Here is a 25,637-nt window from a genome sequence, read left to right on the forward strand (position 1 = left end):
CGAACAGGCTAAAGTTAGTGAATTTTACCATGGTCTTGTCAAACAGAATTCACAAAGGAAATGAGTAAAGTTTTAAAATAAGTGAAATTCACGTGTCACTACCATAGCAATAGGGTTTTTTTAATGAAACTATGATATGAAAGCCCAATTAACTCTTATTGGAGACTTATTTGATATTAAGGGCAACCTAAATGTAGTGGTCTAGATCATATATACTGAATGGACCAAAATAATATTTGATCCCTTCTAGAATTCTCTGGCTTTCATAGGAAGAGAACTGAAAGATTTAGAAGAACTAGTAATACCTTGAAATTTGCCCAATCAGCTCAAATGTTGGTTATTGTTGTTAATTTTAGAAGAGCAATGATAAGATAAAATGAACTAGAGAAATATCACAAACTTTTAATGCCTATTTGAAACCTACTTATTAATAAACCCATTAGTGACTTGATGGTGGAACGTGCTTTATTTTAGAAAATTTTTTAGTCAACATTACCAGATTCACTCGTCTCATCTTATACAATAGCTTTGCACTTCATAACTCTTTAAGGCTTGAATTGGTTTGTAATTCTAACCTTTTTTTTTTCTGCCAGCCCATACTGACTGTACTGGTTCTCTACTTCAATCCCTTAAATCTACAAAAGGACTTAGGCATTATTAATAACTAAATGACTAACTGGGCCAGAGACAGAGTGAGAATCACTCCATTGCCAGTGTTTAGAACACTCACCTAAGAGGTGGCATATCCCTGTTCAGATTCCTTCTTCTCATCAGTCAGAGGGATGACTTGTACTAGGGGTCTCCCACATCCCAGGGGAGTGCTCTCACCACTAGGCTAAAGGTTATAAGGGAGTTGCTGTTGCTGCCCCCACCACTGTGTGGAGTTGGGCAGCCTCCAAGCATGCCTATATCAGAGTTGGCCCTGCATGCAAGTTAGGCAAAGCAGCACATATCTTACCCCATTTGTGGATCACACTTGGGTTTAAGTAGACAAAAGTTGTCCGGATGCCTAAAGTGTGTCATTAGTGCACACAAACAGAGGTAGAAATATAGGCACCTAGAGAACTTGTACAGCAAATAATGAGTGAGTTTAGGCACCGATAGGGTCAGGTGGAAGCCGAGTGGGAGTTTTGTGGAACACAATAGTGCCTAAAAACAGGACTTAGGAACCTAAATTGGGGTCCAAGGCACCTAAGTACCTATGTGGAGCCAAGCCTTATTATCTGATCCCACTCCCACTTAAGTTGATCAATGGGAGTCTTTGCAATGACCTCAGCCCCTTTAGGCTCTAGTGATAGCTGGAAGCCTCGCTACCGTTCAGTATATCTCCAGCACATGAGTTCTATCCACTTCTAGCCTGCCCCAAACCACACTCTCTTCCCTCATACTGGCCACCAAAGGGAGAGAGGTAGCTTTTCTGGCCATGAAGGCTTAACAGAGGGAGGAAGGTCACTCTAAATGGGGTGGGTCAAGCTAGCAGGTCAGTAGTACAATGGGAGAATGCTTTGCCAGCTGAGATAATGCAGGATAAGGGGTGTATCCTAAGGAATGAGGATGGATCTGATGGCTAGTAAATTTGGAAGGATAGGAATGAGCAGAAAAAAGTCATAATACTCCTCCATCTCGCCTTCCTTTCTTCTTCAGCCTCGAGAATGGAGAATGCCTATTCCTCATCAATTTGCATCAATACATGCATATGCTAGCAGATATGAATTTAGCCAAGAATCATTATTTAACAATGCCTACCCCTAACTCAGAAACCCTATGATGGCAGCTTGAAAAACTATACAAAGGAAAAGGGGAAAAGAACATTTCAGAAGCTGAAATCAAGATCAAATAATTTTGAAAAGTTGATAAGAGTGGTGGAGAATATAGGAAAGTCATCATATTTGTGTATACATGTAAAGGAAGCTGGCAGAGTGGTTGGCTAATATGAAAAATGGAGTACTGACAACTTTTTATCTGGGGTTGGGGGTAGAGTTTAATAAAAACCAGTTGTTGAATATCACTTTAATGAGTAGTTTTGTACTATAACTAAATGTATCCACTTTTCTGTTCTAAACTCAGTGTTTCCTTTAGTTATTAATGTAATCCCTAAATTTTGAGGGACGAAAGCCACCGTAACTCCCCAATTGTTTATAGCCATAAATGATGGGGGAAGGAGTTTCAATTCAGCAGAATCTCTAGGCCAATTATAGAGGAGATTTTTCATACCAGTAATGTCCTGGAGGGCATTAAGGCAGGTGTGATGGTGATGTGAAGATATGGCATTCCAGCACTTTTTTTCTATATTCAAGTCGTATGGGCCTGCTTCCAAAGTCCACTGATGTCAACTGAAGTAAACAGAAAGACTCCCGTTGGCTTTGGACTGGGTCCTCAGTCTTTTACCAACAGAAGCTTTTATTAAATAAACAGGTTTCACAATTAATGATCTTTGTATTATTTTTTTTTTTAATTATTCGGTAGCTTAATGTCAGACATACTTCCAGTAAACATGAAGTCTTAACATTTGATCCTAGCTTCACAAAAGTAATAAATGCCCTACCAAAGACCAGGTGTGGAAATGAAATTGCTGTACAAAATTCACTATACAAGAAAGATACAGAGGTGCTCAACCTGAACTCTAGATCTCAACACAACAGAGCATTGTGGAAGTTTGGGTATAGTCCAAAACTTTGTGTTTCAGAACCCTCCTTACAGGAAACTGCAAGCAAACATTTAAAAATATCAGGGTTGGCTGGTGGGGTTTATTTGTTTATTTATTTACAGTCAGAGACAGTCATCATTTGAATGATTTTTTTTCCTGTAACAAAAGCTGTTATATTTTTTAAGTAATTACATTTTAGTTGTCATTACACATACAGCTCCTGAATCACCGTCTTAATTTAGTCTCCTTTTTGTGTTATATTTAATAAAACGAACATCTATTTTAGCATCACTGATGTTTCACTCCTTTTATACATTTGTGAAGCTGTCGATTAAGTGCCTATTGCAATGATTGATCTATCTCCCATTGACTTCTTTTGAAAAAATATTCAGCGACTTAAATAGAAAAGTTTGTTACCCCTCTGAAATGTGAATTTCCCCTCAAAATGAGGGTAGTTATAAATCACTTCATAGGAATGATATATTGAAGTGACTGGAACAGTGAATCACCCATAAATCCAAGCAGTGTCAGTACTAGGCCAGGCATGACATTATCTCAAATTACCTGATGCAAGCAGATGAGGAATATCTATCTTCTGCATTTGGTGCTGCATATGTGCATTTGGCCATCATTCAGGAGTAAACCATCTGGCCAGCAGCTGGGGCAAGTAGCCAGACTGGGTGCTGGGAAGACGTGCAATGGAATATAGTGGGGAGAAACCCTCATTTTCACCTCATGCTGTGCAGCCACTTACATGTTCCAAGCAGAAAAAAGGAAGATGTGTACAATGAGCCCAGCTCCACCCCTCTTCTGGGCTACTCACTCCCTGTCTTCTTCACCCCTGCCTACTGCCTTGCTACTGGCCTCTGCAGGATATACCCTATGTTATACAGGAGTTGCTTAGCCATTTGTGCGATCCCCTGGAAACTTGCCACCCCTTTCCCACAGTGAAACTGCACTATTCTGTTGCCAGGGAACTCCACTGCCAAAGACACAGGGATAGGATTGGTCTCTTATTGCATGGAAGTCAAAATGTTAAGAGAAAATATTCAGTACAAAAAGAAAAAACTCATAGTAACATTAAGTGAGGTTATAAAGTAACCAAAATTAAGAAAGTCCAAATTAAGTTTGTAGCTAGAAGTCTTACCTCTACTTCTTCGTGTATATGCACTATAATCCATGTCCTACTATAATGTATAATGTTCTGACTTAAAATGTTATATAGATTTCTGTTAGTATTTCATTACCTGCTGTGTTTCACCTCAGAAATAGCTAAATTCTAAATGGCAAGCAAGGTGATACCTGTCTAAATCACAAAATTATTAGAAAGCCTTTGAGATAAGCTTAATATGCTGATTTTGTCAGTGGTGTAACCTCTGCCAAATCAGTTAGAAATGTGTATTCAAATGATGTGGGACTAGACCTCAGCTCAGATGCCACCCTGATCAACAAAGTATATGTTTTCCTTTATAAAATGGACAGACCATGTAAAATGATGACTAGAGAGTTTTCCCTCACGGATAGAATTCCAGAAGCAGTATACTTGTTTATGCCAACACAGATTTGAATTTGGAGATTTTAGGGCAAGATAGAAAGTTTTATAGTTCTCACCCAGAAAAAAATTGAAATGCCACTTTCCTGCTCATTAAAAGATTATGACATTTCCAACATAGGTTTTATGATAAAAATATATCCTATCTCATATGTGTCTGGAATTCGGTATATGAATAACTTGCCACTTGAAATTAAGTTCTGTCTGGCATAAGACAAATAACTTATATGTTTAACAAGGTCTCACTCAAGAAGATTTCTGCAAACTTCACAAAGTCTGTCACAACCTCTTTACTACCAAATCTCAGGGTATCTGCTCCTTGTCACCCTCCTTTACCTCACTACTCCTTCTGACACTGTTGATCACTAACTCCTTGAAATCTTCTTTTTCCTTGACCTTTGCAATGACATCTTCTTTTGGTTCTTTTCCTACCTCTTTGGCTATTTCATTAGCATTTCCTCAAGTCATAAAAGATTGCCCTATCCCTCACAAGAATCATGGCATGTCGGTCTCCAAATTCCACAGAACATGATTACTATGAGCATGATTACTATTACCTACCACTGCTGTGAAGGAGGTACAGTAACGATTATAAGCCATTTTAGAGTAAACTGAGGCACAGATTCTGTTCTCAGTGACAGCACTGTAAACTCCAAATAACTCAGTGATTATAATGGTTTACACAGGATTTACAGCCATTTAATGGCAAGCAGAACGTGGCCCAGAGGGTGACCAGATGTTCCATTTTTAAAGGGACAGTCCAGTTTTGGGGGACTTTTTCTTATATGTCACCTGTTACCCCCCACCCCCTGTCTCGTTTTTTCACAGCTACTATCTGGTCACCCTAATTAAGGGTCTGATCCAACTCCCATTAAAATGAATGGAAAATCTTGCATAGACGTCAGTGACAGCTGAACTGGACCTATCTTCCAGTAAACTTAAGAAACTATTCATTCCTAAATGGAATGAAAACAAACAGAAAGTGAGTATTATTTCATTTTATTTTTAGTAATAGCATTATTATTTTTCATCAAGTCATGTTTCATATGATAAAGTCATTATTGTTTCAATCCAATCAAGTAACCTCAGCACCACAGAAGCAGATCCTGAAGCACATACTGGTCAATTCTCCTTAATGTTGATTCTTTCAAAAACTGAACAAACCATTAACTCAGTGGGCAAGAAAAACAAGCAGTGATTGATTTAGTGCAGCATAGCAGAAAGCAAATATTTGGACTGCTCTGATGATTTTTGTCTGTGTCCTTATTTTTGAGAACACTAAAAATGCCTCTTCTGTGAATTGTTGAACAAGCATTGCTCTTTCCATGTTGCTTGATATACTGGTTTTGATGAGCCTCTTTCTTTTTGGGGGGATTTGATTACTTAGTGAATCAAGTTTTATGACAAACTATTTCAGCTGAGAGGGAGAGGGACAAGTTCTAAAGGAGAGAAAAAAATCCACCCCAGTCTTTTACTCCTCTCCTCTGCTACCTGGTATTAGCAGACAAAGGAGTGAAAGCCAACTGACAACATACAAATGCAAAAGCTGGCTCTGAATAACTTCTGCGCTACTTGAAATACATTCTGAATCTCCTCAGAGGAATGTGTGCTATATGCCATAAATGCAATGTGGGAGGCTGTCAAGGACAACCAAGAGAGTGCATTATGTTAGTGACTTCAGTATTTCATGCCTATGCTTGTAATGGAAAAAGCATTTACATGGAGAAATAGTGACTCACAGAAGCTCTTTTGATATTACTGTACTCTTTCTTACTTTTACAAAAGTTGTATGTTTTGATGGTGTATTTAACTGTACAGCACATGGAATCTGCCTCTTTGGGGATTCTTGTTTTTCTGATTGTAGTTACTGAAGGACAGAAGTGATTCACACAAAGCTGTCAAGCATTATTATTATTATTTGTATAGCAAATAGTAATGCATTGTAATAAGCATGCACTATACCAGTTCTGCGATAGCCTCACTTCTAACCTGCAACCCATTTTACTGTATACTCAATTAGCTGTCATCATGGAGGTCCAGGTGCTATAAACAAACCACCTCAGACACCACAGAACATTTTGATTCCTCTCCTGGAATCATTTCCACATAGATGGACCCCAAAGCCTCATTGACTTAAATGAGGCTTCATGCAGGGGCCAAGCAGTGCATATCCCTTTGCAGGATCTGGGCCTAAGTAAACAACAACAAAAGACCTCCTCTCTTCATTGTGATAAATGAAGGGGGAGGCGGGGTAGATCTCTTTTATGGACCCAGCCAGCCAGTTAGCTATAAAATCCCTCTTAGTAGCTGTTCTCTACTTGCTTTACCTGTAAAAGGTTAAAAGTCACTTCAATGCACAGGGAAAAGAAAGTAAATGAGTAAAAGTAAATGGCCATAAGAGCCAATGGGAAGGCCAAAACTTTTTAAAATTGAAACAAAACTCCTATTTTGTCTCTCTGTAGTGGTTCTCCCAAAAAGAGGAAATAGGACAGCAACTTTGCTGTAAAAAGCTTTGGGCCAGGTATAAAAAATCATCAGATTATACCTCAAAACTACTTATTTAAAACCCCAAATATGTAATGTGATAAAGTTCCTCCTCTACCTTGGTGGGTCCTGCACTTATTGGCGGATTTTGCTCGCCTCAGACATCTTCCTGTGTTGGATCAGGAGTTGGGAGGTTTTGGGGGGAACCTGCGCCCGCCCTCTACCTCGGGTTACAGCCCAGGGCCCTGTGGATTGCAGCTATCTAGAGTGCCTTCTGGAACAGCTACACGACAGCTACAGTTCCCTGGGCTACTTCCCCATGGCCTCCTCCCAACACCTTCTTTGTCCTCACCACAGGACCTTCCTCCTGATGTCTGTTAACACTTGTACTCCTCAATCCTCCAGTAGCACGTCCTCTCACTCCTAGCTCCTTACACACATCTCACTAATTGGAGTGAGAGCCTTTTTATACCAGGTGTCCTGATTAGCCTTAATTAATTCTAGCAGCTTCCCAATTGGCTACAGGTGTCCTAATTAGCCTGCCTGCCTTAATTAGTTCTAGAAAGTTCCTCGGTGTTCTGGAATAGTCTCTGTTATCTTACCCAGGGAAAAGGGACCTGCTTAACCTGGAGCTAATGTATCTACCTTCGGCCACTCTCTTGTAGCCATCTGGCTTGACCCTGTCACAGTAAGTAAATCCAGAAATGTCTAGAAAGACATGATTATTTATTTCTTTATGGCTTGTGGACTTGTCTGTGCTAAACCTAAATGCTTTTGTTTTCCTTGTAACCTTTAAGCTGAACCTCAAGAATGTTATTCATAATGTTTAATCCTTGTAAGTGCTTTTTTTTAAATCTAGCAATAGCCTGAGTTTCCAAATGTATTTTCTTTCTTTTTGTTTTTAATAAAATTTACCTTTTTTAAGAACAAAATTGAATTTTTGTGTCTTAAAAGGTTTGTGCACGTGTTGTTTAATTAGTTGGTGGCAACAGCTCATTTCCTTTGTTTTCTTCTCAGCTCTTCCCCGGAGTGGGGTGAAAGGGCTTAAGCGTACCCCACAGGAAGGAATTCCCAAGTGTGCCTTCCTGGGCTCTCAAAGGGGTTTTGCATTTGAGTGGTGGCAGCATCTACCAATCCAAGGTCAGAAAAAAGCTGTAACCTTGGAAGTTTAATACAAGCCTGAAGTGGACAGTATTAATTTTTAAAGTCCTTTCAGGCCCCCACCTTCTGCACTCGAAGCGACAGAGTGGGGAATCAACCTTAACAGACATAAATAAGGACATCTGGAGAGAAAACAGGAACACACCTTTGACTCTTGAAGTAAATTGGATTTGCATACCCCTCAACATTTCAAGTGGCTAAAACGGGACACAACAAACAAAATCAATACAGTAATTATGTTTATGATGAAGGTTTGTTATAATGCCTATAACAGTAACATGTTCAAAATAACAAAGGAAATTAAGCCCAATAAATGTTTCTTTATATGACTTCACCACTGACAAATTTTGAAATGACTCTTAGCTATCAGATTTATATTTTTAATGACAGGTTTTGGACAGAACAAAAGTATTAACCTACATAAAAGTAACTGCTTCCAGTACTCTATAGGGTGTTCTATTTGGGTGGACAAACTGGGATTTGTGATAGATTTTGCTTTTCTGCACAGTTCAAGTGAGGTCTACTCCTGGTTGCATTTTGTGTGGGAAAAGTTATTGATTTTGCTGCCAGTAGAGCACATAATATATTCCTCACCAGTGTTGCCTCTTTATATGCATTGGCTCCAGGTTGTTGGATGAGTGGATTTTTTCCCTGATGAACTTCTCATGTTGGTTATTTTCCATACCATGCTGAATAGTCTCACATGAAGCACTGCTGTGAGGGATTAAACACATGAATTTTACTGGTTTTGAAAGAACAGAGAATTTTGCCTGGCCACTTACTGGGTCAGTCATTTGAGATCTGTTATGCCAAAATTCATCAGTTCTCAGTGCTATCATATTCAGGAAGTGAATCACAGATTTGATAATCCCTAAATTTGGAAAGCAGATGATCTGTTTGTGGCACACTGATCACATCAAGAAATAGATCAATTATCACCTTTATATCATGGAAAGATGCTGATGAACCACTAGTTGGATTAACAGACCCAGGCTCTTAAGTAAAGTGTCTTCTGAAGGCATTGTCTTTTCCATGTAATCCAGTGCTTTACAAAAAAATAGCACGGTTTCAACCAATAATGTTTTATATGGCCATGTATCAATCATGTTTTCCTTTCTTGCATAGTTATGTGTCTCAAAAGCTCACAGACACTTCAGAGGCTGGAAACTTTACAGAAAAGGCTTTGTAATTCAGTTCAATAACATTTTCACTTCTAGCTACCACAAAGGATTGCACAAATCTCAGGAGAATATCTTTATTTGGTGTCATAATTGCTGGGTGCAAAAGGTAAAATACCATTGCTTCAGTTTGGAGGACTAAATTGAATTTGTTAAACATGGGCAACACTGTATGCAAAAAAAATGTAAATACACCTTCATCGAAAGATGAATGGGGGTAACTAGTGGTGTTCCCCAAGGGTCAGTCCTAGGACCAATCCTATTCAATTTATTCATAAATGATCTGGAGAAAGGAGTAAACAGTGAGGTGGCAAAGTTTGCAGATGATACTAAACTACTCAAGATAGTTAAGACCAAAGCAGATTGTGAAGAACTTCAAAAAGATCTCACAAAACTAAGTGATTGGGCAACAAAATGGCAAATGAAATTTAATGTGGATAAATGTAAAGTAATGCACATTGGAAAAAATAACCCCAACTATACATACAATATGATGGGGGCTAATTTAGCTACAACGAGTCAGGAAAAAGATCTTGGAGTCATCGTGGATAGTTCTCTGAAGATGTCCACGCAGTGTGCAGAGGCGGTCAAAAAAGCAAACAGGATGTTAGGAATCATTAAAAAGGGGATAGAGAATAAGAAGGAGAATATATTATTGCCCTTATATAAATCCATGGTACGCCCACATCTCGAATACTGTGTACAGATGTGGTCTCCTCACCTCAAAAAAGATATACTGGTACTAGAAAAGGTTCAGAAAAGGGCAACTAAAATGATTAGGCGTTTGGAGAGAGTCCCATACGAGGAAAGATTAAAGAGGCTAGGACTCTTCAGCTTGGAAAAGAGAAGACTAAGGGGGGATATGATAGAGGTATATAAAATCATGAGTGATGTCGAGAAAGTGGATAAGGAAAAGTTATTTACTTATTCCCATAATACAAGAACTAGGGGTCACCAAATGAAATTAATAGGCAGCAGGTTTAAAACAAATAAAAGGAAGTTCTTCTTCACGCAGCGCACAGTCAACTTGTGGAACTCCTTACCTGAGGAGGTTGTGAAGGCTAGGACTATAACAATGTTTAAAAGGGAACTGGATAAATTTATGGTGGCTAAGTCCATAAATGGCTATTAGCTAGGATGGGTAAGAATGGTGTCCCTAGCCTCTGTTTGTCAGAGGATGGAGATGGATGGCAGGAGAGAGATCACTTGATCATTGCCTGTTAGGTTCACTCCCTCTGGGGCACCTGGCATTGGCCACTGTCGCTAGACAGATACTGGGCTAGATGGACCTTTGGTCTGACCCGGTACAGCCGTTCTTATGTTCTTATGTTATGTTCTTATTCTCAAAGCTTAACAGTATTCTTAGTTCCTGTGGCCCAGCAGCACCTCTCTGATCTTATTCATCAAAGGTGCTGGAGATCTTGCCAAAGACAGCCAGAGTGCTTTCACGTGCTTCACAATATTCTTTACGCGAGTATTGCAAAATGCCATATGTTTATTCAGGGATGCTACTCTTTTGACTCTTCTCTATAAGTGGTAGTAAATATCAGTGAACAAATCCTCAGCATTCATCTGCAGTGATTTTGATGCGTGCTCTGCCATTAAGCACATGAGGTGGCAGGAGTACCCCACTGCATACAATCCCTGGTTCATTGTTTGCTTAATTTGACTCAACGTACTGTTGTGCTTACCCTGCATGTTTGTAGCATTGTCCGCTGAATACACAGTACATTTATTCCAGGTAATACTGTGTTTTGATAGCACGTTGATGGTTGCATCAAATAAGACCTGAGATTAATTCAATGTACAAGAAACCATATCTAAAAACTCAGTAACTGTAAGGCAAATTTCTGGGTATTTATATGTAACCATGATTGGAAAATAATTCTTGAACTCATCTAAACTAGCATCCAAAACCAAACCAAAATATTGTTCATGGGCATCTATCATACGTTGTACATTTTCAGGCTCTTTAGGTGTGATTGCCCATTATATAATATCGGTCATTTTTGTGGAACCACTCTTATGGCTCTTGGCAATTTTGGAATCTGAGAACATTTTCTTGAATAAAGAACATGATCTAAGATGATCACTGTTGGTGTAACTCATGCCTATGGGGGTGTGATGGTCTATCCCCATCTAGTGGCACCTAGATCATGTAGAGATTGATGAGTCTGCTACAGCCTTGTCTAAAAACCATGTGGCTTACAGTAGAGGCTTATATACTAAGCTTCAGAGGTCCCAGGGTTAATCCCACCTGCTGACAACGAGGGCCTATCAGTGTTATGCTGGCAAGACAGATGTTATGTTTCAAAATAAATCTTGTAAATAAAGCTTCATCTTTTATTAACCCCGCAGGTTGGAAAAAATGCTGCCAGAACCTTAACACAGCTTGCATGTTTCTCCATGGCAATATGTCTTGAAATATCATTGTATCCATCATGACTAACAGAAAAATCAGCTCTGCACTACTCACAAAAAAGAAAATGTTATGCCTCACCTTGATGTTTGTAGAAAATGGTGCCTTAAAGTGATAACAACTTTTCACTTTTTGCCTTAGTATAGCCTTAAAGTCTACATCTGTCATTGCTGATGTTGAGTCTTTTGTTTCTTGGAGCATTTCTGGGGGGGGGTTGTTTTTAATTTTGGGGTTTTTTTTGGTAATCTTGCAATTTTTGACCTATACCCAAGTTTATTTTTAATTATTTGAGACTCCACAACCAACACAATCCTACTATCCCGACTGCTTCTCATTTTAACACTCTCACATTGCTTGCTGCCAGCTGTGGCTCTCTGAACTCTCATATTATAACTCTCACATGAGTACTTCTAGACGTCACCTTGTAGTGAAGTGGGGTTGTTTAATAATACAAGGATGGTGAGAGTCATAAAGAAGAAGTTAGAGTAATCACCTGACAGAAAATATATGGAGTTGTGACATTGCACAACAAATTAAATATAACTGTGCTGATATACTCACAGTTTTAAATGTATTTTTGATCCCCTATAGTAACTGATTCTACTTTAAAGCAGCAAGGTTAATATAGGAAATGTTCTGCTTCAACTGAGACAGAAAGCTTTGGGGGTCAAAGTGAGATAGTCCTGCAAAACTTGGGACTGCTGGGAGGTATGGATTAGGGAGGTTTTGTGGGGAGTAAACAAAATTTGTTGCTTATATAGGGAATGCCTTTCCTAAACAGAGCAGCTCACAAGGCCAGTGGCCACTTTGTGACGGGTGGTAACATTAGAGGATTTTTTTCCTATTAAAACAACTGAAGCTTTACATTTCTGGCCATGTGCACACAGCCTGACTGCTTACTGCCCCCTTCAAACTCTTCCCTCCTGCAACATATGATCCTCACTCCAGATTCCATACAGGTTACTACAGCTACACTTAAAATTCATTCTGATTCTAGAACTACTACTAGTTCTACCAATATCCCCTCTTTTAAGTATAGGGAATATCATTGGAGTGGGTAAATTGTCTGAATTTAATTCCAGCTTGAAATCTGTCAGAAAGAGAATAGATTATTTGAAGGAAAAGTAATTCAGCATCAGTCTTTTAGTCTCCCATTACAGGGTAGAAATATAGGGTAGATCTTCTGGCCCAGCTGACTGCAGGACCCATAAAAATGTTGAAGTAGAATAAAGGTGTCTGCATACCACTTTTATTTCCATTTAGTCCCGGAGGTTGCCTTGAGCCGATTAACATTGGCACAAATTAGAGTACTTGCATGTCTGCATTAACTTATGCTGGCTTTTAATGAGGCTGTTATGCTGGCAGAGATCCATGCCCACAACACGCTTCCTACATCAAAGTGAGGAATCAAGAGAGAGTGATGTAAAGTAGTGCTAATGCTGATTCAATATGAGCCACAGCCTCGCCCAAACTGGGTAATAAGGTCTCAGCTATATTTTACCTAGCCATATACCTTCTACAACCTCTCAAACAGGGCTAGCAGATAATCATGGGTACAAAAAAATCAGGTTACTTAAAATGTAAGACCGACTGATGTTAGGCACCCAAATCCTTACTTAGGCACCTAAATCAAAGTTACCAGATTCTTTGAGGTGTTTTACAGCTGCAACTTTGACTTAAATTGAAATCTGGAAAAGGTCCTGTAATTTGCCTCCACAGTTTTCACAGACTTGAGCCATGGGCAAAAGTTCTGGGGCAGATTCGTCCAAGCTCCACCTCACTGCCTTTTCCTCCAGGCCCTTTCTCAGAAACTCCTTTATCCCCCAAGTTTAGATTTTCTTCTCCTCTGGTGTTTTCCTTTTGTTGTCTTTGTTTTTTAGACATTAATTGCAAAAGAATTGAAAAAGTAGAAATAGGAGTGCATCAGGGTGCTGAAGAATACCTGGAACCAAATGAATGTGATCGTTTAACACTGAAAAAGTGAACATTTTAACACAAAATATCAAGCAAAAATAGTCTGATCTTTCACTGACTATAGGAGTCTGACCAGCAGCATTTTGTTCCCTTATGAAACTCTTGAATATGTCACAGACACTGTACTTTAAGCAAATATAAAATTCAGAAGAAAAGAGAATAATGGTACTTGCAATAATATTTTGATTGTACATGCATGTTTCATCTTAGAACCATGAAGTGCTTTACAAATATTATTTCATCACCTCAATATTCCTGCGAGGTAGGCAAGTCCTTTGGCATCTGTTTTACAGCAAAGGATCATTAAGTGATTTTGCCTGATATCACATAGCAAGTTAATGGCAGAATGAAGAAGAGAATCCATGAGGTGTGACTTCAAGTTGCTGCTCTACCCAAGAGACAGCCATATCTTTGTTATCTTAATTAAATTAAAGAAATTAAAGAAAAAAAAATTTATGGTTAGAAAAGGAAATCAATCTATTTCCAAGTCAGACAGTCTCTTGCAGGGGTTTGTAGTGAGAACACAAGCACTCTCCTCCCCCTCCTGGTAATCTAACATGAGATTGGCCAAAGGCAATCACAGTCCCTGAACTTGGACTGCAGATATTGATCACTACATGTGCCCTGGGGTCAGAAGTAGAGTTAGGTGTCGGTGTATCATGGATTTATATAGTGGCATTATAATATTTTTCCTTATTGTATCTCCCATTTCTAATAGTTCCTAACATTCTGTCAGCATTTTTGAATGCCGCTGCACATTAAGTGGATGTTTTCAGAGAACTATCCACAATGACTCCAAGATCTCTTTCTGTAGTGGTAACAGCTAATTTAGGCCCCATCATTTTATATGCGTAGCTGAGGTTATGTATTCCCAGGGGCAGCTCTAGACACCAGCGCGCCAAGCAGGCGCTTGGGGCGGCCGTTTCCCGGGGGGGCGGCATTTGGCTCCGGTGGAGCTCCCGCCGGCATGCCTGCGGCAGGTCCACCGGAGCCCGGGATGAGCGGACCTGCCGCAGGCATGGCTGCGGCGGGTCCCGTCTTCCCGCGGCTCCGGTTGAGCTCCCGCAGGCATGACTGCGGCAGGTCCGCTCGTCCCGGGCTCCGGTGGACCTGCCGCAGGCATGCCGGCAGGAGCTCAACCGGAGCCGCGGGAAGAGGGGACCCGCCGCGGGACCGGGGAAGGGTGGCGCAGCGCTCCGCGCTGCTTGGAGCAGCCGGATTTCTAGAGCCGCCCCTGTGTATTCCAATGTGTTTAGTCTTGAGAAACAATGACTGAGGAGGGACCTGATAACAGTCTTCAAATATGTAAAGCTCTGCTATAAAGAGGACTGTGATCAATTGTTCTCCATGTCCACTGAAGGTAGGACAAGAAGTTATCAGCTTGATCTGGAGCAAGGAATATTTAGGTTAGATATTAGGAAATCAAGGTCCCTTCCAGCCTTTTGTGTCTATGATTACAGTCTTTAATTACATAATGTCCCTTGCTATTCCTCAAATAATACTATGGTATGTATGTGTGGTTTTCATTCTTTTATGCCTATATCATTTTCATTACAGGTTCAGTATTACTATATCTGGGCTGGTGCACCTGCTCGCCATTGAATAGCTGGGCTGATCAGCAGTTTCATTCCTAAGTACAGAGAATTGCCGTAATCAAGACTGAAGGTCACAAGTGTGTGAATCACCAGCTCTGAAACCAAAAGGAGGGGAAGAGTCTTCCTGTGAGATGGAAAAGGACATTTTTCACTGCCAGGTCTATTTGAGTAATTAATTTGAAAAATTCTGTTCTAGACAGGTTCTTTTAGCATCCTTATCACCATAGTAACTGAGCACCTTCCAGTAGTAAATGCTACTACCATCTGTCACATTACTCCTCTTTAAAGATGTAGTGAAAAGAGCTGCCACAGATTCTTGGAGATATGTGGGGAGGCAGGGAGACCATGAATTTTTCTTTACCCTCTCCCCAGCTGCCCCACCAAGCAGCTTTTTGTCCCAACCGAGGGCAATAACAAAACTGTCTGAGATTTGGGGATAGAGAGCAGGGATACTGACCACGATCATCATGGCTTCAGAGCATTTCACGAGCCCTTGAGAAAAACTCCAACTGCTTACAGCAGAGGAGGGAGGAAGTGCATTGCCAGCCATGAAGAGGTGCAGTGGTTTGCATGTTTCCCTATGCAACAGAAAGTTCTGGGAAGCATCCTGCTTTTTGAAGTCAGAATGTCTTTGGTGCTTCTCCTGTCCAGTGTAGTTCTGCACCCATCCCAGGTCCTAATCCAAAGCTCATTAACTGAATGGAAAGACTCCCAATGACTTCAGTGAGCTTTGCATCAGGTCCCCAGTGCAGGACTGTGTGTAGATGGTACAGCCTAGACCTGAGCTAACATCCATGTACTAAACATTTTCTTTTCAACCAACAACACAGCCTTTCCTGAATGCAATTCAAGAATGCAAATGACTATAAAGAAGCTAATTTAGCTGCAAAACTAGATAGTCCACATATGTTAGCAAATGTTAACTCTTTCTCTGTTGTACACTTACAACCAGTTCCTTAGCTGGTGTAAAGCAGAGGAGCTCCACTGGTCACAACTTACACAAGCTAAGGAAGTGGCCCAATAACTCTAGAATGTTCTGTAAGTACCATTTACTGTATAAATTTTTGTATAATAGAATTGCATGTGCAGTTTCACTGACACGAATAGTGTTACCTGCAGTACAACAAGATATAAACATGTATCTACATTTTTAGCAAACAATTTTTTTGCATCCTTAGTTGTACTAGATACTACCTCTCCCACTAGCATTTATATTAAGTATAACATATCAATACAATTTAACCTAATTAAATTATATAATGGGATTATATTATAGTGTAGCAGAAAGGTTTTATTCACATTCACTTGGAGATGTCTGCATACCTCACTTGTGACTTTATGAAGCCACTTAGGAGTTACACAGGTTATTTCAAACTCAAGCTAAGAAACCATTTAATCCACACCACACAACCACATCCTCCTCTGGGAATGCCACATGTTTTACTAAATAAATAAATAAATAAATAAATAAAACCTATTTCAGAAATGTTTTTAAAACCTTAACTGGTACTCATTTTCATAACACTATACCTGTAAAGGCAAGCTACGGTAGTACCATGAGTGCAACTGTACAGGAGTCACAGGGAAAACAAAAATGACAATTCTTATAATTAATACATTTCAGAAACTTCTAAGAGTTACATAAAATGGCTATTTCTTTATATAATCACAGTTTTAAGGTCTGTTATCTCAAGACCTATTGGAGTTAGGAGCAAGTGCTGTGTATTGCATTGGAAAGCTGGGAATCTCCCCAGTCCAACTACATAAAGTTCCCATCTATACCTTTCGAGGTCACAATATATTGGAACTTAACCTGTCTCTAATCTCAGTCTGCACATTCAACCAGCCTAATTTTAGGAATGTATGACAGAGCTTGCCTCCATGGTGACTCCTGGTGGCCCAATGTTGCCCTACTAACCTTGCCTCAGGGTCTCCAATGTTTGGCCACTGCCTCTCACAGAATCCAATGCCTTTGACCTCCAGCTAAGACACTCCTGAGTCCCACCCCTTCTAAGGTATTAAATTCCAAACATAAGAGAAAACCAAGAACTCAAAATATGGTCAGCTAATGAGTCTCCATTGGGATCCTACCTTTCAATTCAGGACCTGTCTTCAAACAACCAGTCCTTTGGTCTGTCTCCTGGCCCAGTCATCCCACCCACCACATGGCTCATCCACCCAGTGAACTTTCTCAGACTTCTAGCTGTAACCAGGCTTCTGTCACAGAGGGAGGAACAGAGCACTGCTCATCTTCTGGTCAGCCACCAGGTGAACCAGGTCTTCTCTACTTAACTCCTCTCTCCACACCTGGCATCTGCTGCGGATGGAGCCAGCTGGTCTCACAGGCCCTCATTAACTGCCTCTTTGCCTTTGTAGGGCTTCTAAGCCTCATCACAGGGTACATTCCACACTTGGCATGAAAGAAGGAAACATTTCTCTGGAAGATTGCTTTAGGTGTTTGAAGTTGTTCAGAAATTTGAAATGTTACTTTTGGAAGAGATAGATTAGTGGAAAATATAGAGTTAAGGCAGTAAAGTCAAGATTCATGATAAACAAAAATTATCATATGGGTCTTCGATGTATCACATAGATATCGCCATTACATATGCAATTCATTGTATTTATGAATCTGAATATGTATGCATATATAGCTATGAATATACAAAAAACTCATGAAGACTGGTATACACACCTTATAAAGTGCTGATTCAGCACAGTGCAGATATAAGTTAAGGCTAGAGCACTGTAACCTTTTCAGTGGTGCAAGTTTCTGAAGTTTTGGCTGTGAATTTCCTCTCCCTCTAATCCCTCTGCAAGGAGGAAGAGATCCCAAGACTCCCCCAATTTGTAAAAGCCTTTGCTTGTGTTTCCTATCCTTAAAGATGGGCCCTGCTGGACAGGACATGAAGATAGCTGAGGTCTGATTGGAGCATTAAAAGTAAACAATACAGGCTTCCTTTGAGGGGAAAAAAGTGAAAAGAGAAAAATGAAATAGAATTAATTAGATTGTCTTAAGGCCCTAAAACACTGACATTTTGCAGAGCCCCAGCTAAATAAATATTTAGGAGTAATAAATGAGAGGGGGAAAAAATCCAATGCTCCTTTAACTTGGAGCAGGGGTCTGTCTAATGAAGCAGATTGGCAGGTATGGATTTATGGTTTGGAAGTTAAGTAAATCTGGGAAAATCTATTCTGTTTAAAAAAAACAGATTTTTGATACTTAATGTAAAATGTACAGTTAGGAGCACTGAGACTTATTTTCATTCCTCAGTCGCATACATCCGAGTTTCTCACCCCCACACAAGTGTACACACATGAGAATTTCACAGTAGAGCACTCTCATATTCTTAGGGATGCTGGTTGATAGGATTTTTGGAGCTTGTCAGAGAATAATCCCATCTATCACAGCCCAACAGGATATTCACATCATCAGAGAGGAATTTTCTTGCCCTCCCCCACAAGGATCTATAGCATAATTTCTTCATGTTGCCTCCTTAGAGAGGGAACTGAACTCAGTCAGATTTTACTCCCAAAAGATAAGAAATCATACCATCTATCACCAATCACAAAGCTAGCATATGATTTATAAATGTAATCTCATTTCAATTGATTAAGATATTTAAAAATAGACTGAAAATGCCATAGAAACTATAGTTTTGGGAACAATCCTGCATTGGTGAGAGTATAGTACAGATAACTAAATAGGTCTTTTTTAAGAAAAAAGATTATCTTCATAGCTTCCTGAATATAATAATATTGTTGTAGCCATGTCGGTCCCAGGATATTAGAGAGATAAAGTGGGTGAAGCAACATCTTTTAATGGACCAACTTCTGTTGGTGAAAGAGACAAACTTTCAAGTTTACACAGAGCTCTTCATCAGGTCAAGGAAACTAATTCAAACTGTCACTGCTAAATAAAAGATTTGAACGGATTGTTTAGCATAAGTAGTTAAAACATATTTCAAGGGACCATTCAAGGTAAAATGGCCCATTAACAGCCCTCCAGTCATAGGGAGGATATGGGCAAAACCAGACAATCACTACACTCTCAAATGAACTCACATAGGAAAATGATAAAAGACAAAAACACATTTTGACAATGTGATCACCCTATATCAGTCCTCATCCTCAAAGGAAACCTGCACAACACTTTCCACAGATGAGCCTGGAAGCTTAAATTCATAACTTTGCTAGACACTAACAATCATGGACTGAACAGAGAGACTGTATTTATTACTTATTACAACAAACTGTAACCCACTAACAACCCCCCTCCAACTGCTTCCTCCTCCTCCTTTCTTCTCTATGACTGGAGGGGTGTTAATGGACCACTTCACCTTGACTAGTCCCTTGAAATATATTTTAACTACTTATACCAAACATTCTGTTCAAAACTTGTAATTTAGCAGTGACATTTTGAGTTAATTTCCAAGACCTGAAGAAGAGCTCTGTGTGGCTCAAAAGTTTGTCTCTCTCATCAACAGAAGTTGGTCCAATAAAAGTTATTACCTCTTGTTTCTATATATTATAATGTAATCTGGAAAATGTGAAGAGAAATACAGTATGGATCTGTACAGAGAAATCATAGAAAATAAAATGAAAACTAAGATAAATGGACAGTCTTGATAATTGGAAAGGGATTGTTGTTATTACAGATGGTTCCTGACATACGCAAATGTTCTACTCCGGAACGCCTTGCATAAGTCAGGAACATATACCTGATAATTATGGGGAAAAACAAAACAAAATAAAACAACCTTACAGAACTTTTTCCGTAAGTGCGGATTTGCGTAAGTCGGGTTTGCATAACCCAGGGAGTGTTTGTATTATATAAATAGTCAAAGAACTTTTTAAATCAGACATCCTGTGGGAGGATGTCAGTTTAGATGGAAAGGAGACAAACAACAAAGGATTGTGATAGAATGTTCTTCAAGGTAATGCTGCAAACTCTGTGAGCTGCAAAGCAGATCGAGTGATTTTACACCACCAAGCACCAGCAGTTCTCAGCACCTCACTCCAAGTGTGTCAAAAATGAAATAAACTCTTTGCAACCTAATCTTCCTCTTTTGTACTACTGTCTAATACTGATGGCTAATCCTCTACCTCTAGGAAAATGATACTTCTCCAGACAAAGGACTAAGTCTAGCCCTGGTGCAAAAGGGAGCAGCTCAGTTCCAAAGCTGAATCCCAAAACAGAAAAGGATAATAGAGACATTTAACCCTCCCAGGTATATGTGTGTATTGGCAGAGGGAATGGCTGAGTGAATGACTGACTTCATTCTCCAAAAGCATTATCCTTTCTAGTGGGAGGCAGCCTGGTTCAGAAGATAGGATATCAGGATAGGACTCTGGGAAGCTGGGTTCTATTCTCAGTTGGTTTCTAGCCCATTATATGACCTTAAACAATTGTCTATACAAATGAAATGCCCCATTGGGTTAAGAGGGACAGTCTCTCATTATGTGTTTGTACAGTGCCTTGAACATTAGGGCACTGATCTCAGCTGACAGTGTAATGTATAATGATAATTATTAGAGATTTAACGTACCTAGAAATAATCTTCTGTTTTAGCAGCATTTGGAAAACCAGAAAAAAATCAGATGCCCCAGGTTGGTTATTCTCATGTTTGGAGACACCAAATCCTATGACATCCATAGTGAAAATGAAATGTTTATTATGTTCAGTGGTCACTGTTGTGACACGCTCTAACCTTGTCTTCCGATATTTTGACTAACAGCTAGTAGAAAGATTAGAATATTGCACTTAGGGCTAGAGTGTGAAGCCGTATGCACACTGGTGAGCTGTTACTCTTCCAAGGTCCAAACTGGAAAAAAGAGGAAATACTTTTTCATAACACACATGATTAGACTGCAGAACTCATTGCCACAGGATGTCGCTGGGACCCATAGGCACTGGCTCTTTCCTTTGCCTTGAGGTGCTCAAGCCCCCCTCAGTCCCAGGCCCCATCCTCCACTCCACCTCTTCCCCCAAGCCTCCCTGCCATGCTTCTTTCCGCCCTCGCTCTACCTCTGGCCCTGCCCAACTCCAACCCTTCCTCCAACCCTCCACCGCGCCTACCTCTTCCTGCTCCCACTCCATCCCAAACCCACCTCTTTCTGCCCTCTCCAGCGAGCGCAACCTGTCCGCGCTCCTCCCTGTCCCTTCCAGCACCTTCTGCACGCTGCGGAACAGCTGATGATGGCAGCCAGGAGGCGCTGGAAGGGAGGGGGAGGAGTTGATCGGTGGGGCTTCCAGCAGATGGGAGGTGCTGGGGGGGGAGCGGAGGAGCTGCCTGCCAGTGGATGCTAAGCACACGCTAATTTTTTTTTCCGTGGGTGCACTAGCCGTGGAGCACCTATGGAATCAGTGCCTATGCTGGGGCCAGTCATAGCAAGATTCAAAGAGGGATTGGGCATTTATATGGTTAACAAGAAAATCCAGAGTTTCAATAGTTAATGTATCAAAAATTGTGTGGAAGGGATATAAAACCTCCCATTTCACAGTTTGAACCAGTGCCTAACTATTAGGGGCTAGGATGATACCTTCATGGCGGGGTTCTTACCCCACATGTACCTCCTGTGAGGGTTCTTACACTTTCCTTTGGAGCTGGCTGCAGTTAGAAACAGGATACTGAATTAGATGGACCTCGGATCTAATCTAATATGGCAATTCCTATGTTCCTAGGCTCAGTTGAGTGAATGGCGTTACTCGGGTGAGTAACTGCTCACCTTTGTGAGGAAAGTGTTTACCATCTGGTCCTTAATAAAGTAAATAAAACAAATACTGATGAACACTACTATTTTAGTGTTGGGAGCGGGCTATTATGAGGCAAAACAGCTATCTCAACGTTTTCATTTTATGTGCACTCTTGGAAAATAGCACCTTGAGACATTTTTATTTTGATTTGCTATAAGAGGACTGTTTACTGCCAGACATTGTTAGAGTAACTGTTTGACATTAGTCAAAACTAACCTTGATCTCTTCTTTACTGGATGCTGTGTAACACTGTTGTATACTTCCCAGTGCTAAAAAGCCAGTCAATGAGACTGTGAATTAATGAGTCAAGCACCTTACCTATAAGAATAAACAAGAAAAGGCAAATAATTTATGGGTGGTTATCATGTCAGTCTCTAGTAAATGGAGAGCAAGAGAAGGTGTGTAGCTTTGTGAATCTCCAGCACTTGGAAATATATTCAAATCTCATCTGCAAAGAGTTGATGATGTACATCCCAAGCTTTTTTCCCCATTGAGCAAGAGATCAAGATTTGTTTGATTATACAGTGGCTATGTGAGTATCCTGTGCCTTCTTAATATATGACACTCCAATATTATAAAGACAGCTTCTAATGTAGCAAAAATCTAATGCCACTGATTTTTGCATCCTAAGATCTACATTTTGAAAAGGAAGGCAGTGTTACCTATTGGTTAAAGTACTGGCAAGGGACTCAGAAGATCTGAGTTCTGCTGGCCTGCTGGGGGATGTTGACCGAGTCATATCACGCCTCAGTTTCCCCATCTGTAAAATGGGGATAATGATACTGACCTCCTTTATAAAGTTATTTAAGATTTATGGATGAAAAAGCACTATCTATTATTGGTATATTTTGAAAGGGTTATTAAAAATTGTGCACACAAAATTAGCACAGAGAAATCAGGTAACTGCACTGGCCCAACAGGGAGTGGTGGGGACTGAGTTCTTTGTCTCTTAAGGCCACATCCTCTTTCTTGCTGAGAGCTTTTGTTTCTGGGCTGTCAAGGCAAGGAATATGATTGTTAGCCTCCCCAGTCCAGTCCGTCTCCCAGGCTGCCAATAGTTAGAGAGCAACCTACCAGCTCCTGTAGAAGCACTGCCTGCTATATTGTGTATTGTACAGCTCCAAGCACATGGAGGGCAGTAAATGATAACAAAGGGGATTACTGAATATCACAGTTAAGTAGTTTGATTCTTTGTCATGCAAATTGCACTAATATGCAATGAAGGCTGCCATCATTGGCAGTGCAGAAGTTTGTGAGTGTTTGAACAGGAAAGTATAATCTGACACAGGATTTACCGTTAAATTCCTCATTAACACCCACGTATGACAATCACCTTAATGTATCATAGGAGCAGATACCTCTTTGGAATCAAGCTGGGAACTAGGGTCTCCTGAGTTTCATTCTCTATCACATTCCATGTCTATCAGGTGGTAGATTGCTCTCACCAAAAGAGACTCCACTCTTGATTAAACATGTGATGTGCATGTTTCAGCAATTCATAATTGTTCAGGCTGAAGTTTAGTAACTCTCTTCTGCTTTTATTCCCACAGCCTGTCAAAAATAATGAGCATATTCTATAAATGTTTTTTGCAACATCATTTTTAATCCTTAAACATACAGTGCCACCTTCTCCAATTTGTATATTATCAGATTGAGGTTACTGTCACAGAATTACATTGAAACAGAGGATAACATCTAGTAGAGGTGACAAGCCATCTTTCAGAAGTCAAAGGTTACATGATTTATGCCAATATAAGGCATGGCCTCATGGAAGCCACTTTGCTTTTCAGGTGCCTTTTTCCTACCACGCTAATGCTAAGACGCATAATGGCGAAAGTGAGTTAAAAATGAAACCTTTATGCAAATGACACATTTTACTTTCAAATTCCTAAGTACAATTATCCATCATGTTCCAGAAAAATGGTGATAACTAAAAAAGCTGATAATGAATAAGTACTATAGCAGACCAATTATAGTGAATGCTAAAAATTACCTCTTTACAAACTCTTTCTCGGCTCCTTCTGTTCATTTGATTTATGTGTCATATGACTTTTTAATCTCTAGATTTTATCCCTCTTTTGAGATGCCCCACTAAGCCGCTTATATTTCAGGGAGTTTAGGAAATGGAATTGGCTTTCTTTCTGTATAAGATTGTACCTTCCCCAAAGATTTTTGATGGGAGTTCTTTGCAAAAAAATATTGCTTTTCCTCCATGAGTTCCTGTAATATTGGCCCTGATTATTCTTTATGTTATACTGGAAACTTCTTATTAGAGGTGCAGACAATATTGGTTTGGTTTCTCTCCAGAGATGATCTCAATGGCATAAACAACACATTAAAGCTTCACTAACAAAATTGTGATGTATTTGTGAATTGAAGAGGAAAGAAAGGGATGTAGACCACTTTCTGACTGAGAGGATCATCACTAGGTTTCTAAACTTGCTGGAACAAATAAACTTTATGGACTTTTAGTATATTGGCTTCTAAGACTGCATATGACTATCCCTCTATAAAGGCATCTGGTACTGAGGTCAAAAAGGAGCTTTGCTTAAGTAATGATGGCAGTTTATGGCACTATCTGCATGAAACATTTTGGGCATTGTTATTATTACTTATTATTTATGTGTATTATAATAGCACCTGGGAGCCCCATTCACAGACCAGGACCCCACTGTAGAAGGTGCTGTAGAAACACAGAACAAAACCACAGTCTCAACCCCAATGAGCTTGCAACCTAAGCATTCAAGATACTGTGACTGTATGTATCTTTGTAAGTGTGCCTTGTCAAGGTGTCCTCTCATATATCCTACAAAGGTCTAGATATTCTTTTTCCCCCTTCTATTTATTTTTGAATATTATCAGTGACAAATGAAAGTTTCATTTCTTACAATGATATCTAACACATAAACGGGATGATCCAACTTTCACTAAAATCAAGAGAAAAAGTCAGTAAGAGTCTAATGGCAGTCGGATCAGGCCCATAGGCCCCAATTCATAGGTCTAGCTAAAATGACCTATACACAGGACCCTACAGGTGGAGGATAAATTTTTGTAGTTGTTGTTGTTTTAATTAGATCCCTAATTCTCATTCTGGCATAAGTAAGAGCAGCCTTACAATGGCTCCACCTACAATAGTTCTTCAGGGGTTGTGATGGTAGCAGGTGATTCACTATAGTATGATCTGTGGAACTGGGGAGAGAGGGTCAGGTTAAAGGAGGGATCTATCTGGGCATGTCACCAGGGTAGACCTGTGTGAATAACTGATTTTTCAGTTCAGTGGCCAAATCAAAAAGAATCAGAAAATAAATGGTTTCGGTCAATCCAAAATGAAAATGTTTTGAATTTTTCAATGAAACAAAAAAACGTAAAAAAAAAATTCACTTCAGATAAAATAAAGCATTTCCTCCAACCCAAAATAAAACATTTTGTTTTGATTTTGAGGTTTTATCAATGTTTTGAAATAGTTGTTAAAGTACAATTGAGGGAAATCAGAAAAAAAATCTCTCTGAAAAGTCAAAATGTTTCATTTTGAAAACAGGGAAACACATTGTTTTGACATGTCTGATTTTTTTCTTTCCCCAAAACAACTAGCTAAAACTGACCCAAATTTGTAAATTGTTTTGATTTACCAAATCTGCATTTTTCGGTGAAAAAAGCCTTTGCATTGAGGCCAGTTTTGAGGACATTTTGTGGCACTAGAGTTCAACTGAAAATCTTGGGCAATTTTATCAAAATTTTTGAAATCTGAAATTTTGACTTTCAAGTGCATCCCCCATAATGATGACATTTTTACACTAAAACATGCAAATATTTGAGAGAGAGAGAGTATGAAAAATATTATTTAATGAAATTTCAAAAATTCTGAAAAAAGTT

At 39.7% G+C, this 25,637-nt stretch overlaps 1 long non-coding RNA gene across 3 annotated transcripts in view; it reads left to right on the top strand.

Moving 5' to 3' along the window:
- Positions 1 to 25,637, top strand: part of LOC120403780 — a 161,633-nt gene that overhangs the window by 27,021 nt on the left and 108,975 nt on the right. The window contains exon 4 of one of the 3 annotated variants that reach the window (XR_005597725.1): positions 14,973 to 15,168. This is a non-coding gene — a long non-coding RNA (uncharacterized LOC120403780). Of the gene's footprint in view, positions 1 to 1,644; positions 2,138 to 14,972; positions 16,438 to 25,637 lie in introns of those variants that run through there. The other 2 variants (XR_005597724.1, XR_005597729.1) reach the window with 2 other exon arrangements.

The sequence above is a fragment of the Mauremys reevesii genome, linkage group 1 (genome assembly GCF_016161935.1).
Source record: "Mauremys reevesii isolate NIE-2019 linkage group 1, ASM1616193v1, whole genome shotgun sequence".
Lineage (NCBI taxonomy): Eukaryota > Metazoa > Chordata > Testudines > Geoemydidae > Mauremys > Mauremys reevesii.